The sequence below is a fragment of the Taudactylus pleione genome, unplaced genomic scaffold (genome assembly GCF_031769625.1).
Source record: "Taudactylus pleione unplaced genomic scaffold, aTauple2 ptg000201l, whole genome shotgun sequence".
Taxonomy (NCBI): domain Eukaryota; kingdom Metazoa; phylum Chordata; class Amphibia; order Anura; family Myobatrachidae; genus Taudactylus; species Taudactylus pleione.
This window is the reverse complement of record NW_028284603.1, coordinates 58435491-58457973: the sequence shown is the minus strand read 5'-3', so window position 1 is coordinate 58457973 and position 22483 is coordinate 58435491. Positions and strand designations below refer to the sequence as shown.

Sequence of the window (22483 nt, the reverse complement as noted above, 5' to 3'; positions counted from 1 at the left end):
GAGTGAAGTAGGTGCATTCTGCAGTAGCAGCGGAGGTGTGGAACTCCAGTTTTCACAGTTGCACAGGCCTAGCTGCAGCTCAACACTGAGAGACTGGAAGGGTTTAAACCTCTCGTACACCCAGTACTCTGGGCACTGACGCTGGCTAGCGACCAGTTAGTAGACCAAAGTTCTGTAGTGCCAGGGACTGATGGTTTTGGCTATGCTGGAAGAGCACGGCAGACTTTGGCTGCAGGCCATTGCAGCAGACTAACCATAAAGCACTGGGGGTGCTGGGACATTTACTTTCACTTGTGTATTTAATTTATGTGCCTGTGTGTCCAGGCCTAAGCCTATGTATGCTAAAGTGCAGTGTCTTCTGCCATTAAAGACACTGCTTTACTGAGTACCTGCCTGTCGTGAGTCCTTATTTCTACATTATTTGTTACATTTGGTAGCCCGTACGGGGACCTGCACTCCTATGTCGCAGCGCAAATGCCAGACGCCTCTGGCGTGGCTAAGGATCTGACAAGGCAGAACGTTCAGTATACGTGAGTATGGTTGGCGAACCATAAAAAATGCAGTTATATTAAGGACACTGTGTAACTTGCTGTGCACTGTAAGAAAAAGCTGTTGTCTTTTTACTGGAAAAAAAAAGGTCCTTAAAGACATGTCAAATGCTGTTAGTGTTCACCAGCTAGTGTTTGCATGCTGTGTAATTAAATTCACCTGCTGTTTGAACAGAGCCAGGCTCACATATTGCGTTATATTTAACCACTGCATTGCTGGGAAAAAAGAGTGTTCTCTTTTTCTGTGTTAAACCTTATAACTGTTGCATTGCTGAAAGATAAAGATTTATTTATTTTTTGGGAAATACTAGCTTCTTATTTAAAAGCATCTAGACTTGTGTATAAACCTCCAGGAGATAAAATAGAGGAAGTTTTTCGCACTATGGTAAGCTTGTTGGCCTCTCATCAAAAAACAGAGGACCAAATGTTACAGCTGGTGACCCAATCAATGGGCACCACAGCTTCTGGACATCTAAAGAAAATGTCTACCTCAGATGACCCAGAGGCATATATACTGATATTTGAGAGGGTGGCACAGCACTTAAAGTGGCCAGAGTATACTTGGGCTGATAGACCTCACTGGTGAGGTAGGGGGCAAGTCTCTGCTGACCTGGTCAAAAGTGCCATTCTGGCCCAGTCAGGACTCACTCCTGCTTAGAAATCGCAGTGCTTCTATGAAAGGCGATCTATTACCAGGGGTCCCGATTCGGAAGCAGGTTGCAGAACTCGCAGGACACGCGCGAAGTTGGCTCCAGTCAGAGGTCTGCACTTCCGCTCGGATTGTGGAGACAGTAGTTTTCGACCTGTGCATATGGACCCTAGGTCGGACTATGCAGCGCCACGGGTCATAGACGCCGATCCTCAGAATCTAGAGGAGTTAGTTATAGTGTTGGAGCAGAGCACAGAAAATATGGCAAAAATGCCGTAAAAGAAACCAGGGAATGGGCATCCCATTAAGTTGGCACCCCACTGACCTGTGAACCCGTCTGCCACCCCTATTCCTGGAAACACCACTGGAGACTCCATGGTCGTCTGCTATGAATGGGAGAGCCATGTCATGTAAGGTGGGACTGTTCAAAGAAAACAGAGCCTATGAAGTGTGGTATCACCAGCACGGGCGCTATATATATTTCTTTCTATACAATGGTACCCCTGATTTCCAGACCCCCATTAATGTGGGAGTCTGTTTTGCTCAATGGCCGAGAACTGAGCTAACCCTGATCTCAGAGGCTGTCCTACCCACGACAGTAGAGAAAGTGCCAGGGTTAGTTGAGGTACTCTGTGTACATGGTTCCACAGAAAACTTCTACTCACCATAAAAGGGCGCATTTATGAGGTGATAGCCATGGCTGGACCTAAGCTCCCTTATCCGTTCAATTTCCCAGGATTTGCTGAGCTTTTAAAGGAACCTCAGAGACAAAGCATGTGTAAAGTCTTCAAGGCCTTACCTAGTCTGGATTGGGATACACTTCCGGCTGACATAGACCTACGAAGCATTGCACGGGACCAGCAAAAATTGCTTACCCTCCGGAGGGCACTCCATATTCTGTCCTTAAGTCAAATCTACAATATAGAGTCAAGATGGAGCAAGTAAAAAAAGTTGAGCAGTTATTGGTACCCAGGGTACATATACCACTAGTGTTGATGGCCGCTCATACCCATCTCTGGGGAGATCATCTTGGAGAAGAGAAAACGCTAGAACGTATCCTGTTCTTGGCCAGGAATCGTGGCCGAAGTCAAAAGGTTCCAACAATGTTCCGTGTGCCAGAAGACCAGCCCGAGACCTCATCTGAGGGCACCACTAGTCCCAATGCCTATTGTCGGACTACCATTTGATTGCATCACAATGGATCTCGTCGGCCCACTGGAAAAATCAAAGCAGGGTAAACAATATGTCCTGGTGATCATGGATTACGCCACCCATTATCCAGAAGTAATACCCTTTTGAAATACCAAGACAACTACTATTGCTATAAATTGCTGCTCTCTTTTTTCAACCTGGATTTCCAAAAGAAATACTTACAGACCAGGGGATTCCGTTTATATCCCAGCTAATGTCCGAATTGTGCAAGAAATTGTGAATAACCCGTCTCCATACCTCAGTATACCACCCACAAATGGACGGGTTTGTGGAAAGATTTAACAGGACCTTAACGTCTATGATTCGCCGAGCAGTCCTGGAAAATAAATGGGAGTGGGATGAAGTACTCCCTTACCTCATGTTTGCCATACATGAGGTACCCAAATCCTAAACCGGGTTTAGCCCTTTTGAGCTTCTTTTTGGAAGTCAACCTAGAGGTGTCCTAGACATCTTGAAGGAAGGCTGGGAACAGCAGAAGATAGAGGAACCAAACATTGTAGAGTTTGTGAGAAAATTGTATGAATGGCTGTATCAAATTGGACCCATTGTTAGAGAAAATCTTATAGAGGCCCAAGTTTGACAGAAACGAGCCTATGATGCCACAGCTCAGGTCCGGAAGTTTTATCTGGGGGACAAAGTGCTAGTGTTGGTACCAACACAAGAAAGTAAGTTGTTTGCCCATTGGCACGGGCCCTACAAAGTGGTGGAACCTATAGGACAGGTAAATTATCGAGTCAAACAGTCACGACGGAGACATGCAGAGCAGATATACCATGTCAACTTGCTCAAACCCTAGCAAGAGGAGAATTTGATGCCTGTACTTCTATCTAGACCACGCGGATCTCCCACTGTCCCTGTCAGGAATACGTGGTCCACAAAGCAATGGAAAATAGTATAATCAAGTGTCCGCAGAGAACGGGGGATGTTTACTCCTTTATCAGAATGCACCACATTCGTCAGGTATGAGGAAGGAGATACGTTTAAGATGCCGGAAGACGGGATCCTGGACATCGATATACTGATGCCGGAATACCGACGCCCACATAATGCCGATGCCACAATGCTGAACATAGTAGGATACTGACGTCCAGCATCCCGACCACGCGGTAAGTATTACACTTTGTCCGGGGATTGGGGGGGTTAGGTTTAGGAACCTCCTCGGGAGGGTTAGGGATAGGCACCCCCAGGGAATGGTTAGAGTTAGGCTGGAGGGAGGGTAGTTAGGGACCATCGGGGAGGTTATGGTTAGGCACCCCCCGGTGAGGGTTAGGTTTATGGTGTGGGAAGGGGGGGTTAGAGTTAGGTACCATCTGGGGGAAGTTAGGCACCACCAGGGGGGTTAGGTTTGACACCACCAAAGGAGGGTTAGGGCTAGGGGGGGAGATGGGGAGGGTTAGGATACTTACCTGACTCTGTCAGGATTCTGCACGATCGAGATTCCAGCATCGGTATTTCAACTGATCTCATACGCCGACATATCATACCCAACCCTGAGAAAGATAGCCTAGAAAGGTGGTCAGAAAGCCACAATCCGGTAACTGAACCAGGTTTACAGACGTCTATTCCAGGGAATTTAGGAAGGCTAAATGGTGTTGGCCGTCGCAAAGAGAAAAGTGCACTTCCCCAAGCTTGGAAAAGCAAAAGGGGGGATGTATGGTGAGAGGGGTTGTCTCTCACCTGAATTGCCCACACTCTTTGTGGGATCAGCTCCCCAAGGGAGGCTAGAGTGAAGCCTGTGCATTCTGCAGTAGTAGTAGAGATGTGGAATTCTGGGTTTTCACAGTTGCACAGGCTAAGCTGCAGCTCATCACTGAGAGACAGGAAGGGTTTAAAACTCTCATACACCCAGTCCTCTGGGCACTGACACCGGCTAGTGGTCGGTTTAGTAGGCCAAAGTACTGTAGTGCCAGAGACTGATGATTTTGGCTATGCTGGAAGAACGCGACCATCTGTGGCTAGGAGTGCTGGGACCTTTACTTTCAGCTGTGGATTTATTTTATGTGCTAGTGTGTGCAGGCCTAAGCCTATGTATGCTAAAGTGCAGTGTCTGCTGTCATTAAAGACACTGTTTTACTGTGTACCTGCCTGTCATGACTCCTTATTTCTTCGCTCCATGTCACTATATATATATATATATATATATATATATATACATATATTAGCTGAAGTACCCGGCGTTACCTGAGTTAAAATCTTCAAGTTATTAAGATATATTATGTGATGTCCTCCAAATCCATCCAGTGGAAGGCCCAGGACAGGCTCCCTTGGTCAAAGGTCTGCCTGGCACACTCCACCATGCTGCGGTCTTGAAAAATAAAGGATACCCAACAAAATACTGATAGGACAGTAACATCATAAGTACACAGGGATTTTCACCCTAATGGTGCGTACACACTACACGATTTGCTCCCTGAGCGATATTGTGTAGTGTGTCCCTGGCAGGCTGCGCTCATTGTCGTTCATGACATTGAGCACAGCCGCTGAATGATATCATTAATGATATCATTCAGCGCCGGGCTCTCTCCCCCATTCCCCAACATGCAGCAACCTGACGAGGTCGTCAGATTGTGCTGCATGTTCAGGCGATGGACAATGTCGGAAACGACCAGCGGGAGTGCGCATCGCTGGTCGTTAAAGTGCACAAATTGTACACGATTTGTGCACGATTACTGAGCGATTGCACGATTACGATGTCATAATTGTGCAGTCGCTCAGTAATATCGCCCAGTGTGTACCCACCATAAGTGTTGTTTTCACGGCATAACTTCCCTTGTAATGCAAATATTTTACCTCAGTTTATTGTGTTGAATTCAGCATTAAATTTCCTTTCATTTGATATATGAATCATTGCACTGCGTGAAGTGAAACAGTTTTTATAAGCATTCGAAGTTGCCAAACATTCAAATTTCAAAATGTGTCCGCAATATTGGACACCAGCGTGTATATATATATATATATATATATATATATATTGTGTAAATATATATATATTATATATATATATTATATATTTGGTTATACATTTCCTGCCCCCTTGTACTAATTGAGCTAATCCAAAACTACACTATGGAGTCGACTCTCACCTCTGCTCTCCCTCCCGTGCAGCTGCTTCAGTGAATTCTTTTTTTTTTAAACAAACTTTACTGACAACCAGCCAAAGTGACAGCTCACTTCCTGCTTCTTCAGTGAGGAGAAGCAGATAACGGCAGCTAGAAGTGACGAAGCTGGGGAAGACAGCTGATGGTAAGTGACATGTCATGTTTAGTAATAGCTGGGTCACTTAGCACTGCAGCGCAATATTGTAGCTTGCTCTTAGCACTAGTTGGCAGAAAACAGAGAAATCCCTTTAGTAGATATGGTATATGTACAGGGATTTTCTCTGCCTTTTTCATTTGGCTCCCTTATCTCCACTTAGTACATGTACAGCTTAGTTTGATGTGCAGTATGGAAACTCACACTAATCTTAAATATTTTTGTGTCTAGAAATACAAATACAGTTTAATTCCATTAGAACTGTAATGATCTGTAAAAGGAATTTCAAGTGACAAAATTAGACAGGACGCACAGCACTATATTTAGGTACAATATAACCCCCCCCAAAAAAAAAGTTTGTTCTGGAAAAGGTTTTGTTTTGGTGTTCATGAACCACCATATATGTACTAAATTTGCTTTATGTATTGTCTTTTTGGGGCTATATGAATGATTGATTATTTTCTGTGCATATAACTACTATACAGCCATGGCCAAAAGTTTTGAGAATGACTCAAGTATTGGTTTCGCAAAGTTTGCTACTTCAGTGTTTTTAGACCTTTTTGTCAGATGTTACTATGGTATACTGAAGTAATATTACAAGCATTTCATAAGTGTCAAATAATTGCAGTGTTGACCCTTCTTTTTCAAGACCACTGCAATTCGCCCTGGCATTCTGTCAATCAAATTCTGGGCCACATACTGACTAATGGCCGCCCATTCTTGCCTAATCAATGCTTGGAGTTTGTTAGAATTTGTGGGTTTTTGTATTGTCCACCCGCTTCTTGAGGACTGACCACAAGTTCTCAATGGGATTAAAGTCTGGGGAGATTCCTGGCCATGGATATAAAATTTAGATGGTTTGTTCCCCCGAGCCACTTAGTTATCACTTTTGCCTTATGGCAAGGTGCTCCATCATGCTGGAAAAGGAATTGTTCGTCATCAAACTGTTCGTGGATGGTTGGGAGAAGTTGCTCTTGGAGGATGTTTTGGTACCATTCATTATTCATGGCTGTGTTCTTAGGCAAAATTGTGAGTGATCCCACTAACTTGGCTGAGAAGCAACCCCACACATGAATGGTCTCAGGATCCTTTACTATTGGCATGACTCAGTATGTGGCCCAGAAGTTGATTGACAGCATGCCAGGGCGAATTGCAGAGGTCTTGAAAAAGAAAGGTCAGCACTGCATATATTGACTCTTTGCATAAACTTAATGTAATTGTCAATAAATACCTTTGACACTTATGAAATGCTTGTAATATTACTTCAGTATACCATAATAACATCTGACAAAAAAGTCTAAAAACACTGAAGCAGCAAACTTTGTGAAAACCAATACTTGTGTCATTCTCAGAACTTTTGGCCATGGCTGTAGACATAAGAAGGAGTATAGCAAACAGCAGACATAATTTTACTCGTTCAAATGCCTTGTTCAAATGAACTTATTCAGCAGGTTACATTCCCACGCTGCCTTATGGAGTGGATGCCAGGAGCATAATGCTCTGCACCATCACATTCATAAGGAACTTTGGGCCTGATTCACATAAGTACGCTAATGCAACTGCGGCTGCTATCCCGCGTGCAGCTGCTGTGTGGAAATGTTGCAGACGCCGCGCCGGTATATATGTATTGAGACGCCCAACGGGGCCATCACAAATTCAAGCAACTGCGTACATATATACGCAGCCGCCGTTGCAGATCATTCAATAATCGCCCATCTGAGTAGCCCTATACTCGCGCAGAATGGTCATCTGAACTGAGATGTCGGAACCACTTTATCTGCATATGGGATTGTAGTTGTAGGCTGAGACATTTCCCAAAAATGGATGCGACGCGCCTGCCTTTTTAACGCCACTCCCTGTAAGCACCCCAAACAGATCCCTGACTGTCAATCACAGGGCAAAGAAATCTTCACTGCAAGCAACATCGCTAAGGTACCTTGGCGCGTGCGCAGTGTGTGCGTGATGCATGTGCAGTCAGCCAATAATCATTCAACTGTGTAAATATCGCCATTGCTTACATATCTGAATCAGTCTCTATCTGCAACATTAGCTGTTCACAGAAAACCAGTGTCAGACCAAAACATAGTAAAATAGTATATACAGTAGATCACTTCCCGGCATGGGCTCCAGTGACCACAGTGCCTGCAATATTTTTGGGCTCCTGTTCTGTCCTACATGCAGCATGACAAGATTCTCCCCATAAATGCTAAGGAAAAATATGCATTTTGGTAACATCTTGCATACTCTCATCTATCATCCTAACCAAAGTCAGTCTGGTCATAGCCTTATTATTCATCTATTTTGTATGCATTGCTACAGTAATTGGTAATACTTGTTTTGTTTTTTTATTAATAAATTCTGTTCATTTTACAGAGTACCTGTCACCATTATTTAGTTAACAAAAAACATTTCTGTGAATCTGTTAACCCACCAAAGCATTTAATCTAGCATCCTTCCCATGCATTATACTCTTTCCTGGGATGGCTTCCTGCTGACCATAAAGCAGGACAGTTATTGACAGGGTTAAACCTGGTCTAATATGGCGTGATAACCGCTATAATTAATGGGCACCCAGAACAATTGAATTTCAACACAGGGAGCCCATTATCGCCGCCCACGAAAAATTTGAATCGCCCCCAATATGTCCAGTAATGATTTTTAAATTAAAATATTTTGGAAATCACAGTAGATTAATTTCATATATAAGCATATAATATGATATACAGGTTGAGTCTCCCATATCCAAAATACTTGGGACCAAGGGTATTTTGGATATCGGAATATTCCGTATTGTGGAATAATTGCATACCATAATGAAATATCTTAGGAATGGGACCCAAATCTAAACATAGAATGCATTTATGTTTTATATACACCTTATACACACAGACTGAAGGTAATTTTATACTTTATTTGTAATAATTTTGTGCCTTAAACAAAGTTTGTGTACATTAAACTATCAAAAAGCAAAGCTTTCACTATCTCAGTCATGCTAAAAATATTCCGTATTTCGGAATATTTGGATATGGGAGACTCAACCTGTATAAGCATATAATATGATATATAAGCATCGGGTTGCAGTAATACCATATGCAGTGTGGCATGTGGTCACATGAGAAAGTTTTCCCACCTGCAAATACATATAAGTTGATGATTAAGTGTGTAATATACTTTGCTGAGTCATTGTGTACAGTGGTTGTATATGTTTCCTATGCTATTATATAAGTTTGAAGTGGTTGTATACATTTTTTTGGTACTATTATTTTAGTTTGAAGTGATGTGACATGGGGCTTTTAGAGGGCTGATAGTGGTGGATGAATGTAGAAGCAAGAAGGTAAAATTTAAATTTCAGCCATAAAATAACAATAGACTATAAATAAAATGTCATACACAATAAAAAATTATCAAAAACTATGCAAAGTTGGAAGACTGGAGAGACTGATACAGTAGATGTTATGTAGTGTTTATGTATTACAAGCCAATGTATTGGCGATAAAATAACATGAAATTTATTAAGAAATAAGCTGTTAGGCTCTTCACAGTCTCTGAGGAAGAGTCTAGCAGCTTGAAACGTGTCAGGAACCTGCCTTGTACTGTAAAATACTCCAAGGGACTACCCAGTGACCAGAAGGAGCCTCCTGTTTAGTTAGACACACAGGGCAGATTCTGGAACTGCTCTGTGTGCACACCTTCACCTAACTCACAATGCTCTCTGGTACGGGTGCCTTATTGGACATTTTTATTTTACTTGTTTTATGCCACTCTATTAGCGGAGTTAATTTGATTTTAGGTATTTATTGTGATTTATTTGTTTTATCTTCTATATAGCTAAATCCACTGTTTATACACTTTATTGCTCTATGTTTGAGCTTATTTCTTAATGATTTTCATGTTATTTTATCTTGCTACATTGGCTTTGTATGATGTTTCCCATCAACTGAATTACACTATATATGTTTCATATTTTTTTGCATGTTGAAATACCTTCTTATTCATTCATGGGTGACAAGCTTATCATAAGGAAAGTATCCATATTTATTATCCATATTTACAAATAAAACGCTCCACCAACTGAAATGTCCAGGGATCAATACTTATTTCATTTCCATTGTATATTATGTCGGCAGCAGAATGTCAACATGGTTGAAATGTCAACATTGTGCTTTTACTCTGATTCTAGTCCTAACCCTAATGAAAATGTTGACATTCTTACAATGTTGATGTTTTCAAATGTCGACATCAATGACTTCCCATCCGTATGAAGGGATTTTTTTATAAAGCGTGTATCATATATTATCAAGTAATCTGCAGATGATGCACATATATCCTTATTTATCCCTTGATTTGTCATCACAATGAATTTGTCAGCAAACGTAACCATTTTGTGTGATTAACCAATATTCATGACAGTGCAGCCAAATAAATTCCTGAGAACTATTGACCACACAGAGAGCTTTTGTGCTGATATCATTAATTTGATAGGCTTGCTATTTGTTTGGCTTACATGTCAGGCTACTGTTAGAAGTTAAAACCAGATAATTGAGGAATCCTGAGCCACTCCTCATGGTTAAAAGTAAAGAAATAATAAAAACAAACCAAATTTTTAAAAGTAAGAGTGAATGTGTGTATATAATATACACCCATCATATCAATTAAAACCACTGACAGGTGAAGTGAATAATATTGATTATCTTGTTACAATAGCACCTGTAAAGGGGTGTGTTGGAAGCAGAAAAAATGGGCAAATGTAAGCATCTGAGCGTCTTTGACAAGGGCCAAATTGTGATGGCTAGAAGACTGAGCCTGAGCATATCCAAAATGGAAGATCTTCACAGTATGCAGTGGTGTTCACAATATGCAGCGGTGTTCACAATATGCAGTGGTGTTCACAACATGCAGTGGTGTTCACAGTATGCAGCGGTGTTCACAATATGCAGTGGTGTTCACAATATGCAGTGGTGTTCACAGTATGCAGTGGTGTTCACAATATGCAGTGGTAGTCACAGGATCATAGGCGCCCAAGGCTCACTAATGCGTGTGGTGAGTGAAGGTTTGCCCACCTGGTTCGATCTCACAGAAAAGCTACTGTAGCACAAATTGCTGAAAAAGTTAATTCTGGCTATGATAGAAAGGTGTCAGAACACAGTTGCATCGCAGCATGCTGTGTATGGAGCCGCAGAGCGGTCAGAGTGCTCATCCTGACCCCTGTCCTCCGCTGAAAGCGTCTACAATGTGCACATGGCTGTCAGAACTGGACCATGGAGCAATGGAAGAAGGTGGCCTGGACTGATGAATCAGGTTCTCTTTTATATCATGTGGGTGGCAGGGGGTGTGTGCGTTGTTTACCTGGGGAAGAAATGGCACCAGGATGCATTATGGCATGTCCTGATTTGGACTGGACAGTGTCCGAAAAATGTGGGAGGCCCCCTCTCACCTGCTGTGAATAGCAGTGAATAGCGCATGCGTGCAGCATCTATTCCATTGAGAGAGGGACTGGGAGCATGTCCAACAGCTCCCAGAGCCCTTGGCATGCTCCCAGCCTGATGAAAATGGGGGCGACAGCGTCCTCTTTTCGGTTTCCCATTTTACTAGTAATGGCGGGAAAAAAGGGCCATCAAACCATGCTAATTTAGTGTCACGATTGGTCGGCAAAATCCAACATGTTGAAAATCCTGATCCGCTGATTCCGATAATTTTTTGGTCACAATTGGCGATCGGTGAACCCCATACATTACCAATTTATTTTTTACCAAATCATCGGCAAAACGCTGAACTGGTCCAGTTGATTGATGTATCGGCTCCATTAGTTTAGCAGTTGGATATTGAGAGCTAGAAGGAGGCTCCACTTCCCCTCTCAGAGCTTTCATTGGATGTCTGACAGACACACCTTCTCTCATCTCCCACAGCAAATCGAGACCCCCCTCCCGTCCCGCTGAAGGCGTCTCCCCGAACTCCTCCCCCTTTTATACAATAGTCTCAAATTGAGCCCACCCCCTTAACATGGTATGAGACTGACCTTTTAGTTTTTATCAAGCTTAGTTGAAAAATCATATAAGTCGGTGGCCTAAGTGATTGCCAAATTCCAGATTAACTTTTAAATTGTGTTTTATCTCCATGATAGGCCCACAGTTGGTCTAATCAGCCTTAAAATTAAGATTCTGAAGACCTGTATATTCAATTACTGCTTCACACATTTATATTAACTGTACAGTTGCATAATCTGAAACCAAATGGCAAGTGTGATCTACTTTAAACTATTGATATTTATTAGCTCTAAATTTCTATATTACCTTTGTTCACTGTATATTTCGGACATTCAACCAGTGAGCTTTCAGTGACTTTGCTCCAAGATGGTTAGCATACTCTCACTCGTGCTTGTCCTTATGGATTGTAATATGTGTACAGTTTTCCTCTGTTTAAAATGAATCCTGTAATGCATTGTGAAGACCAGTGTATTTTATCATATTGGTTTCATAGATTATTTTTAATTGCTTTGATTTTAGCATTTATGTTGTATGACTGGACTGTTTTTCCCTGTTGGAGAGGCCAGTAGATCAAAAATGAAATATCGCCACAATAAAGTGGAAAATAACTGTGCAGCAGCGTCTCTGACATCTATTGTTTTAATTGGTCATAGTAGCACCTTCTGTACATGACATATAGTCCAACATTGTGTAATGGAGTAAAGGACTACAGTATGTAAGTGGGTGTCCTTTCTGTGCTGTGATAAGCTTGCACCCATGGAAAACGCTGTAGTTATTGGTAATTATGCCTTGTGGGTGGGTAACCATCTTCTTTTCCTCTCATATTGTACAATGTGTTTCATAAATAATCAGTGATTTCTGTTGTACAGCCATCATGGTGGACTAAAGAGGCAAAGTTATGGTGCGTACACACGTAGCGATCAGACATCGATACGATATCGCTGGCTGATCGTTATGCACCCTCCCTGGTGTGCTGGATGATCGATATCGATCATCCAGCACACCACCTACTTACCGACGACTATAGCGACCCGCGATCAACAATCAAGCAGGTTGACCGGCATGCACGGCCAATGGACGATATCGCTATCATCCATACGTGGCCGCGCATCGCTGGTCGATGGTAAGTTGGTAGGGACCATTTAAATGAGCGATTTGAACGATAGCGGTAACTATATCGATATTGTTCAAATCGTTCTTTTAAATCGCTACATGTGTACGCAGTAAGTCTTCTAAATTACTTCCATTTAAAATGTAACATTTAATATTGTTGAGTCTGTATTTTGTCTTTTCTGGACTATATATTTAGCCAAAGCTGTTGCAAAAATCTTAAAGCTGGGTACACACTAGACAATTTTTTAAATGATTTGTCGTTTTGCAACGGACCAGAACAACAAATCATTCAAATCGTCCAGCGTGTACACACTATGAGCCTGATTCCGCTTTGGGAATTGAGTAAGATATAGCAAGTAACTGTGCATCTTGGTAAAGCCATGCTGCACTGCAGGTGGGGCAGATTTAAAATGTGCAGAGTGATTTAGATTTAGAAGGAGCTCAATCTGAGGATGTGATTGACGATCCCATGCATTGAGGATACAGTGAGGGAACAACATATGGTGCGGACGCTCAGCAAATAGTGTGGTGCGTACGGACCGCACACAATGTTATCTATTGCATCTATTGTCGGCTGGGTACACGCATCGTCTAGTGTGTACTCGGCTTTAGATTTTCACCATATGTTTATGAAATCAGGGATAATTGTGTTTATCCTTTGTGTGTAAAACAGAAACTAGAGATATTGATTTTTGGAAATGTTTAGGCTGCATGCAGTAAAAGGGGCACAAATTTATGTGAAATATAGAAAAAATGGAATGGTCTAGTTTCATGCTAACTTGTGCTCTATTCATCTATCCACACTTTTGGTCACGTGTGAGGCATATAAATGGAGCCACCACCAGCTGTCATGGCCACAAGTGACAGACAGGTCAGATAAATGGGGATGAATGTTCCAGTGCCTTAGTAAGTCACACACTCATGAGTTTTGCATACCCCTTCACCACAGGATATGCTGTACTGTACACATGAATCCTTAAAACAGACAGTTTGAGAAGGACACTCCATTTCTATAACAGCAGAATCAAGGTCTATTACAGAATTATTTGTACTACGTTTTATACCCCTTTCAGACATCTCGAGATTCCCTGGATTTTGGCCTGCCTCAGCCAAATTCCCAGGTAGCCTTGTCTGTCTGAAAGGTACCTACCCGGGAACACGTTCCCGGGTAGCCGCCCCCTCAATCGACCAGGGTTTTTTCCTAGGACTTAAGTCCCGGGAAATTACCCTGTTTCTGTCTGAATGGTGCTACCCGGGAATTTACTACTCCCGGGCACCACCAAGCAGCTTTTGCATGTAGTTGACAGCGCAGAGCGTCCTATAGGACGCTCAGCGCTGCTGCTTGAGTTGGCAGCGCAGAGCGTCCTATAGGATGCTCAGCGCTGCTGCTCATCACCCCCAGCACTGGCTGGCTGTGTACAGAGAACCCCCGGACGGACATTGGGGACACCCGCCGGCGGGTCTCTGCCACAGCGGGTCGCCTGCCACGCCGGTTGCTATGTCAGCGACACAGGACTCCAGCCGGACGCTGGGGACACCCGCACTGGAGACCGCCAACTGGTCCCAGCCATAGTGGGCCACCCGCACTCCCGCTGGACCACCAGGGAATTAAAATAAATGTAAAAAAATATATAATAAAAAAAATCTGCATTATGATTGGCCGGCTTCCGGCAGCTGAATTATGACACCATCATCATCATCAGCCAGAGAGGGGATAGGCTAGGAGGAGCAGACGGCAGAGAAGAGGCGGGTAAGCAGAAAAACCCTGCTCTTGTCTGAAAGGGGTCTACCTGGGAATTTCCCGGGTAGTCACTGTAGTGTGAAAGGGGGGTCTCGACCAATTACCCGGGAATTTGCACAGGAGAAATTCCCGGGTCTGAGCAGGAAATTTCCCGGGTTGTATATCTGAAAGGGGTATAATGATCCTTTCTCTAACTCAGGGGTGGGGAAACTTTTTTCTGCCAAGGGCCATTTGAATATTTATAAAATCATTCGCGGGCCATATAAAATGATCAACTTAAAAATGTGCCTGATATATGTATCTATATATATATATATATATATATATAAAAATATATATATGTCACCCACACTGTGCACCCTCTTCCCACATGCCACCCACACTGTGCACCCTCTTCCCACATGCCACCCACACTGTGCACCCTCTTCCCACATGCCACCCACACTGTGCACCCTCTTCCCAGCTCAGCTCACTTCAGACTCCTCAGATCACTGGCTTAAATATCCCGGGAGTCATCAGACAGCTGAGCTCCGCCCCCACCGTAGTGCTGCTCTGCTCAGCTTCTCCAGGGCAGACGGCAGCAGAAGATGCAGATGCTATCCTATCCGGTTTGCTTTGTCACAGAGCCGGATCCTGCATGTGTGCAGCGTGCGGCTGCAGGTAGGTGAGGGCAGGCCTGATAAAATTATTGTGCAGGCCATATACGGCCCGCGGGTCAGAGGTTCCCCATCCCTGCTCTAGATCACTGTTTTCCGAATCCAGATCACGCATCTCAATCAGCTTGCATTTCTAGATTCCTTTAATCATACACAGGTGACTTAGTTTACAAGGCTGGGTCAGTAAATATCCTATTGTTTCCACAGACAGAGATCTTATAAACATGGGCAAGGACTGCAATTTGGAAACTGTGTTAGATAAAAAGTAAAACCAATGCCGATTGCGGGCAAATTTATATGGGAATCCTCATTTGGAAGTGATCTGTATATATTATTTTCTTCTGCCCGACCGCATTGTTCACCTAACTCATATAGGAAACGGTTGTTGAAGCAGGGAACCATTGGAAGTAGTGCAGACACTTTGGAGTCTCCAGTTATTTACTAGGTGAAAGTTGCATCAAATATAGGTGGTCGTATCTAATGCTATTTTGGTGAACTACACCCAACATTCCACTTTACGGTTTAGATGAAATTCCTATGAATAGGCTTTCTCAGAGAAGACCAGATAGCATCTGTCACTTTTGTGGTGACTAATCCTTTCTTTTCATTTTAAGTTGCAGGCATTTTACCAGTGCAAAATTATTCTCTACTCTACCTATAATCTGATCTTGTTTTTCCCATTGCCCAGAGTTGTCATTTTATGACACACAGCTGGTACATTGCCCAGAATCAGATGTGTAAGAAATGTTGTCTGCTTTCCTTTTAAGGTTCTTCAACAGACGTTGTTGTTTTTAATATGTCTTGTGCTGAAGTGTATATCTGACATGCCAGAGTAACTATCATTCCTGCTGTTTTGTTTGTAGTGTGATGGTTCTTTATTTAAAGACTTGAGACTGCCAGCCATGTATAAACATCTACTCATAATGGTGGTATGCTTGTCCCCCATTGCCTTGAACACAGATGTTAGTAGCAGCCTCGGGTTCCAGCATAACTATGCACTGAGAAAATGTTATTTGGGTACTCAATAAGAACAAAGTGTTTAATAAACCAAATTCTCTTATGCCGAAGTCACAGTAATAGGTGTAATGATTGTGATGTCACCGAGGATTGCTTCCAACTATGCAAGGGGAAATGTGTGCAAGGGAGAGCAGGTACACACAGAGGAAATAGATTTTAAATATATCTATCCCTTTAAAAAATAAATACAAATTACAATATGGGGGTCATTCAGACCCACTCGCGAGCGGCAGTACGCTCGCAAGTGGGTCGATGTTCCCCACTGCGCATGCGCACGACGGAGGGAGCTCCGTCGTGCGCATGCGCGAGACCCGGCGAGCGACGGGCTTTCCATCGCTCGGGGTCTCGCACCAAAGGGGGCGTGCTGTCGATGTTGATTGACAGCACGCCCCCTTTGGTGGGCGTGCCAGGGGCGTGCCTGCCAGACGGAGGCGTTCCCATGGGAACGCCTACCGTCTGAAGCCGGCCCCACTGACATCACTAGTGATGTCAGTGGGAGTGATTTTGGCTCTGATAGAGGACGCTCCATTTTAATGGAGGAGGGCCCTGATTCAGAGCGAGCGCTCTGGTCAGAGCGTCTGGCTCTGAATCAGGCCCTTTATTTTTAATGTAAATGTCCTCATTCTCTCACTGTCTTCCCTACAGCAAAATATTACCATTAAACCCATTTGCAGGTCATTGTTATGCTTTGCAGATTGTGGTCCCCAAATGGAAAATAAAAAGCACCATTCCATTTGCATCCTCACTCCCACCACACCAATATTCAAAACATAATATGTTTGCTTATATATTTGCTGTTAAGATTTTATCCGTGATGTCCTCACACACTTTTATTAAGCAGTACAAATTCAGTTATAGCACTACACGCACTTTTTTATATGGGGTTGATGTCCCGTATTGAAGATACACAAATACTTCCAAATCCAGTTTATTAGATCAATGTGTAACTACTAATGTGAGCAGTGTCTGAGTGCTACAAATTTATGTCTTTCACACAAGTCTGTTAGTACCATGTGGATAATGCCAGGCAGTGTCTAACCAACAGGTACCGGTTACCAGGTTCCAGGGTCCCTCCTTGTTCTGGATATGTCCTATATCCTTGACGCGTTTCGAGAATGAGAGCTCTTCTTCAGAAGGATCTTGTTCTTCTGTGTTCCTTAGGTGCCTTCTTAGGCGTTGATTTGGAGCAACACTGGCAGCCAGATGACCGCATCAGCCCTTGAGACTAGAGACATAGCGCTGCCGTCATTCTAATGTGTCATTGGTCGCGAGCCAATTGGAGCTTGCAGACCGGCAGCAGCTGCTAATTGGCTGCCGATCCACGAGCTCCGATTGGTCTCAAGGGCTGCTGCGGGCGGCTGGCTGGCAGGCAAACGGTATGCTGCCAGATCTATTCCTGGCAGACCAAATACCGACGCCGGAAGCCTGAACAATGAAGATCCCAACTAGGGCTGGTAAGTACACTCCCCTCTCCCACCCAACCCTAACCTGCCCCCCAGTGGTGCCTAACCCTAACCACCCCTTACCCTAGCCTAACCCTAACTCTCCCCAGGGGGCTGCCTAACCTTAAGTCCCCCAGGGGTGCCTACACCTAACACTCCCCCCCCCTCTTCCACCGTGGCTAACAGCTAGAAAGCCCCGGCTTACCTTCATTTGGGATGCCAGGCATCGGTATTTCGGCGTGGGGCTAAAGATAGGCGTCTGGATTAAGATGCCTATCTTTAGTCCCTGGTTGAGCTTCCAGCGTCGGGATTCCGACGGGCGGCAGTATCTTAACTGCATCTCGGCTGGCAGTGCGAATCCAAATCAACACCTGCAGCCACCTGGGCCCCCGTCTCCTCTGCACCTCTTTCAAGTACGGCGCACGGGACACGTACCCCCTTAGCCCAGCCCTAGTTGCGGCCCTGATAAAGCGTGGGGAGAACACTGGTGTGATATAAAGAAGGTAAACTGTAATTAAAGAGAATTTCCAGCTGAAAAAGGAATAATACTCTATTCATTTCACTGTTCTTCTAGTCCTAATAAATACATAGGGGAACAGAGATGGTGGTTATTTCACATTTCTGGGAAAACCATTTTGAGGCTCTGACATAACAATGCAATGAATACATACATTAGACTTTCATATATCTAAATTACAAAGAACCATGGTATTATTTATTTATTAACAGTTTCTTATATGGCGTAGCATAGTCCGTTGCGCTTTACAATTGTAAACATTAATAAAACAAAACTGGGTAATAACAGACAGATATATAGGTAAGAGGGCCCTGCTCGCAAGCTTACAATCTATAGGTATGAACTATGAATACATATATAAGTCTATCATATATCTACATAACAAATATTATGCTAATATCTATCATTACTATTATTTTATGCTTTAGAAAGTTGGAAATAAATCATAGTTTACATCTTCTGTTTATGGGACACACTACTAGAAGTGTTATGTCGAATTTCTGTAATTACAGGTCACATGCAGGCTGTTAGTAACATTAGAAGCTTGTTTTTGTTGAAAAGGATAAAGCTCATGATGCTTGCTTGGTACATCTGCATTCTGCATTGTCACTCCCAGCTAGATACATAGTGAAATCTGAGATTAATAATGGTGTGTCCTTAAATAACCTCTTGAGGTTTTGTCCTGATAACTTAAGTAGCCTGGTAGTAAACAGAGAGTATAGGCAGATTGGACTTGTGAAGTATATCTTTCTCATTATGAAAAAAATAAGTGTTCAGTTTGTTTTGCCATTGTGTTTGTTTGGGGCCTATTCATCATCACTTAACTTTCACAAAATCAGATGAAAATGCACATTTTAACCTGCAATTGTGATAATTAAGTTATCGTGCCATTCATCATAAGGGTAAAGCAGGAGATATCAGATATCTCCTACTTACCTTCCTTTTGCGCAATGGCCCCCTGTCCCCATACACTAGTATGGGAACAGTATTCATCAAGCTCCAAAAATATAATATTTTCGGAGCTTGACTGCTACGGCATCGCAACCAGCTCCTTCCCTATGGGAAGAAGGTCCGGGTTGTGAAGTGGGATCCTTTCGGATCCCTCCGCCCCTGTCTGACTCCTGCCGCCGGACATCGGGGCTCTTGTGCGCATGCGTGACCTGTAGGTCGCGCATGCACACTCCCGTCACTGCTCCGACAGGAGCAGTGAAAGGATTCACTGCTCTGAAAAGGAGCAGTGAGGCCGGTCCCGGGGGCAGCTGATTTTGCATCAGCTGTCACCACGCTGTAGCAATGAAGATTAACATGATGAATAGACCCCTTTGTGAGATGCTGTGCCCTCCAGTAACATGAACAATATGAAATATACTACATGACAAAGAAACTGTAGACAGCCTTAATCAGCCACACACATTGGTGACTGGTGCCATAGGCATAACTACCGTTGGTGCATGGGGTGCAGCTGCTATGGGGCCTGGGCTGCCGCCAGGGTCCTCTTCTCCCCCTGAACCCAGTACTATCTGCCAGTGCAACAGTCACACTGACAAAATCATACTATCTGCTGTGTTGCTGCCTGCCAGTGCAGGGACATCCGTGGGAGGAGCCGTGGACGTCCCAGCAGGGCATGTAGCACCACAGCAGATTTAGATTGAGGTCCCCCCTCAGTCTCCCCACAAGCAAGCATCTGCCTTCTGCCATTATGCATGGCACAGCAAGAGGAGAGGGGGCGTGCCAGATGAGGAGAGTGACAGATGAGGATAGAGGGGGGGGGGCTGGACGAGTAAAGGGACAGATGAGGAGACCAGGGTGGGCTGGACGAGTAGAGGAATACATGTGGAGACTATAAAGTCACTTAAATAACTTTAGCAGTTTAGGGATTCCAGAAGTTTGGTCCTCTCTGATTGCACTATACCCCATGGCCAAAGCATTTCGAACAAGTCTTTTTCAGAATGACTGTGCTTTTGTGCACAAAGAGATGTCCATCAAAATATGGTTTTGTGTGGGAGAACTTGACCGGCCCTGACCTACACACCTTCACCCCCTTTGGGATGAATTAGAACATGGCCACTCACTGCCTTTCCTTGTGGCTAAATGGATACAAATCCCTGCAGCCATGTCCCCAAATTTATTGGAAAACCTTCCCAGGGGAGTGGAGACTGTTATAGCAATGAGATGTTTAATAAGCACATATGGGTGTGATGTGTTTTATAAGCACATATGGGTGTGATGTTCGGGTGTCCACATACATTTGGCCATGTAGTGTAAGCGTTTTTGATCTTATAGTGGCGCCTGTAGCTCCTGTCTAAAGTGACAGGGAGCTATTCAATTGTTTTGGGCGACCAGCCCCACGTTGGAACACGACGGCCGCATTGTCACATCCAAATGTACAGGATTAGCCAAGTAAAGCGACTTTTCCTGTGCCAAGTGCTGGGCATGCTGCTGTTAAGGCACTCTTGCCCCAGCCCAAAAGCCTTACTTACTATGCCAGGCCAGGCCAACCTGTAGCTCTCCAGCTGTTGTGAAACTACAAGTCCCAGCATGCTTTACCAGCTGATCAGTGGGAGTGTATTCTGGGACTTATAGTTTCATAATAGCTGGAGAGCCACAAGTTGGCCAGGCCTGTACTCTGCGATAAGTGATGGTCACTCACAAAATTGAATAGCTCCTGGTCACTATAGATGGGAGCTACGGGCTCAAAAAAGAATTGAATATGCCCCTAACAGGTAATAACAGACCAATGTATGAATTCTTGGATTTTCTTTATATACAGATCACATACAAGTCTGTTGCAGCTAAGACAGTGTTGGTAGTGTGTGTGTGGGGTGGGGTGGAGGGTGGTGGAGCGATCTTCCCACTCACAAAGTGGCTGGCTTACTGGACAATTATTCAGATGTTTGTTCTCATTTCATAAACTGTAGTAGAACAATGACCCTGGTTACTGTGTAGTCCATCTCCCTGCCACCCTACAGTCGTTCACTAGTGGGCCATCCCATTAAAGCCCTACACAGTGGAGGTAAATATAAGTTGTTTTCCAGTTTTAAATGCTGTCCCCCACCTACTGGTTCTTTAAATTTATACCAAACAATGAATACATCTATGTGTGTTAAACTGGAGTTACATATGAATATAATTGACTGTATTTTAAAATCCTGTGCCAGCATTCCAAATATAAGGCAGCCAAATAGAAATGCTACCTTTTCCCTACTAGTACTAGTTGAGTAAATATTCCAGTCTAACACAAAAGAAAAAAAATTGTTTAAATATACATAATGATCAGATCTATACTAATCTGACTATTGTCCCATGTATGCTGATAAACGTCTTACTAAGCAGGGAATTGCTTAATCATGTTATAAAGAGGCACAAGTTGCATGTCATGAGCGGAGCAAGCAGCTGCTCTAATAACCTTGTGAGCTGCTCAGTCTAGGAAAGGCCCTTTATAGCCAACAGTTCATAAAAAGAAAAAAGGTTTGTGTTCGTGGAAATGCTTTTACTAAAGCAGCCTCTTTGGAAATATGCTAATTATAGTTTTCTCTACAGCCAAACTGTTCCTATTCATGTGTATATTTGATAGAACTATTGGAAACAGTTGCTTAATAACAGAGAGGCAAATCTTTTGCAATATGCATACAGAACGCGTTACTTTTTTCATACAGCTACCCTCACTTATTTCTGAATATTCTGTTAGGTGCGTATAAAAGGGTGTCCTAACATGTCCATTCATTTACTGTATGTGTGTGTATATTAGAGATGTGCGCCGTTTCCCATATGTTTTGTTTTTAGATCTGTATCTACTTTGTGTTTTGGATCTGGATTTGGTTTTGTGTGTTTTGGTTATGGATCTGGATTTTTTCTAAAAATAAAAAAAAAGTTCAAATCACATAATTTGGGCCTGTTTTTGTTCCTACAGTATTATTAACCTCAATATCATTCATTTCCAGTCAGTTTTGACCACCTCACAGCTCACATAAAGATGCCCATACATCTGCGACGGATCGCCGCGATGCAGGGATGCGGTCGAAAATTTCCAAAAGCCCACCATCCATGTTCTGCGATCCGTCGCCGGATCACAGACATTTGACACGTTTGATATCATTTTTTGATCGCGATCGTCAAATCGCCAAAATCCAACATGTTGGATTACTGCGATCCTGCGATGCCGGGTTGCAGCATCGCGGGACAGCAGCAATCCATCTCTGATGTATGGGACCCATTACTGATTTCATCCAGTTTAGGCCAAAAAGTTGCACCAAGCTAGCTGACTGATTAAGCTAAGTGACAGCAGTGGGCGTCACAAGCATGTGGCAGTTCAGCTTCCAACATGGCACATCTAGGAAATAGAGTGGCACTGC

The 22483-nt window shown here is 43.5% G+C and overlaps 1 protein-coding gene across 2 annotated transcripts in view; it reads left to right on the top strand.

Moving 5' to 3' along the window:
- The first annotated feature begins 5564 nt into the window (after positions 1 to 5564).
- Positions 5565 to 22483, top strand: part of LOC148518434 (F-box only protein 30-like) — a 34015-nt gene continuing 17096 nt past the window's right edge. For both annotated transcript variants that reach the window (XM_088477399.1, XM_088477400.1), the window contains exon 1: positions 5565 to 5652. The gene's annotated coding sequence lies outside the window, so the exon portion shown is untranslated. The remainder of the gene's footprint in view (positions 5653 to 22483) is intronic.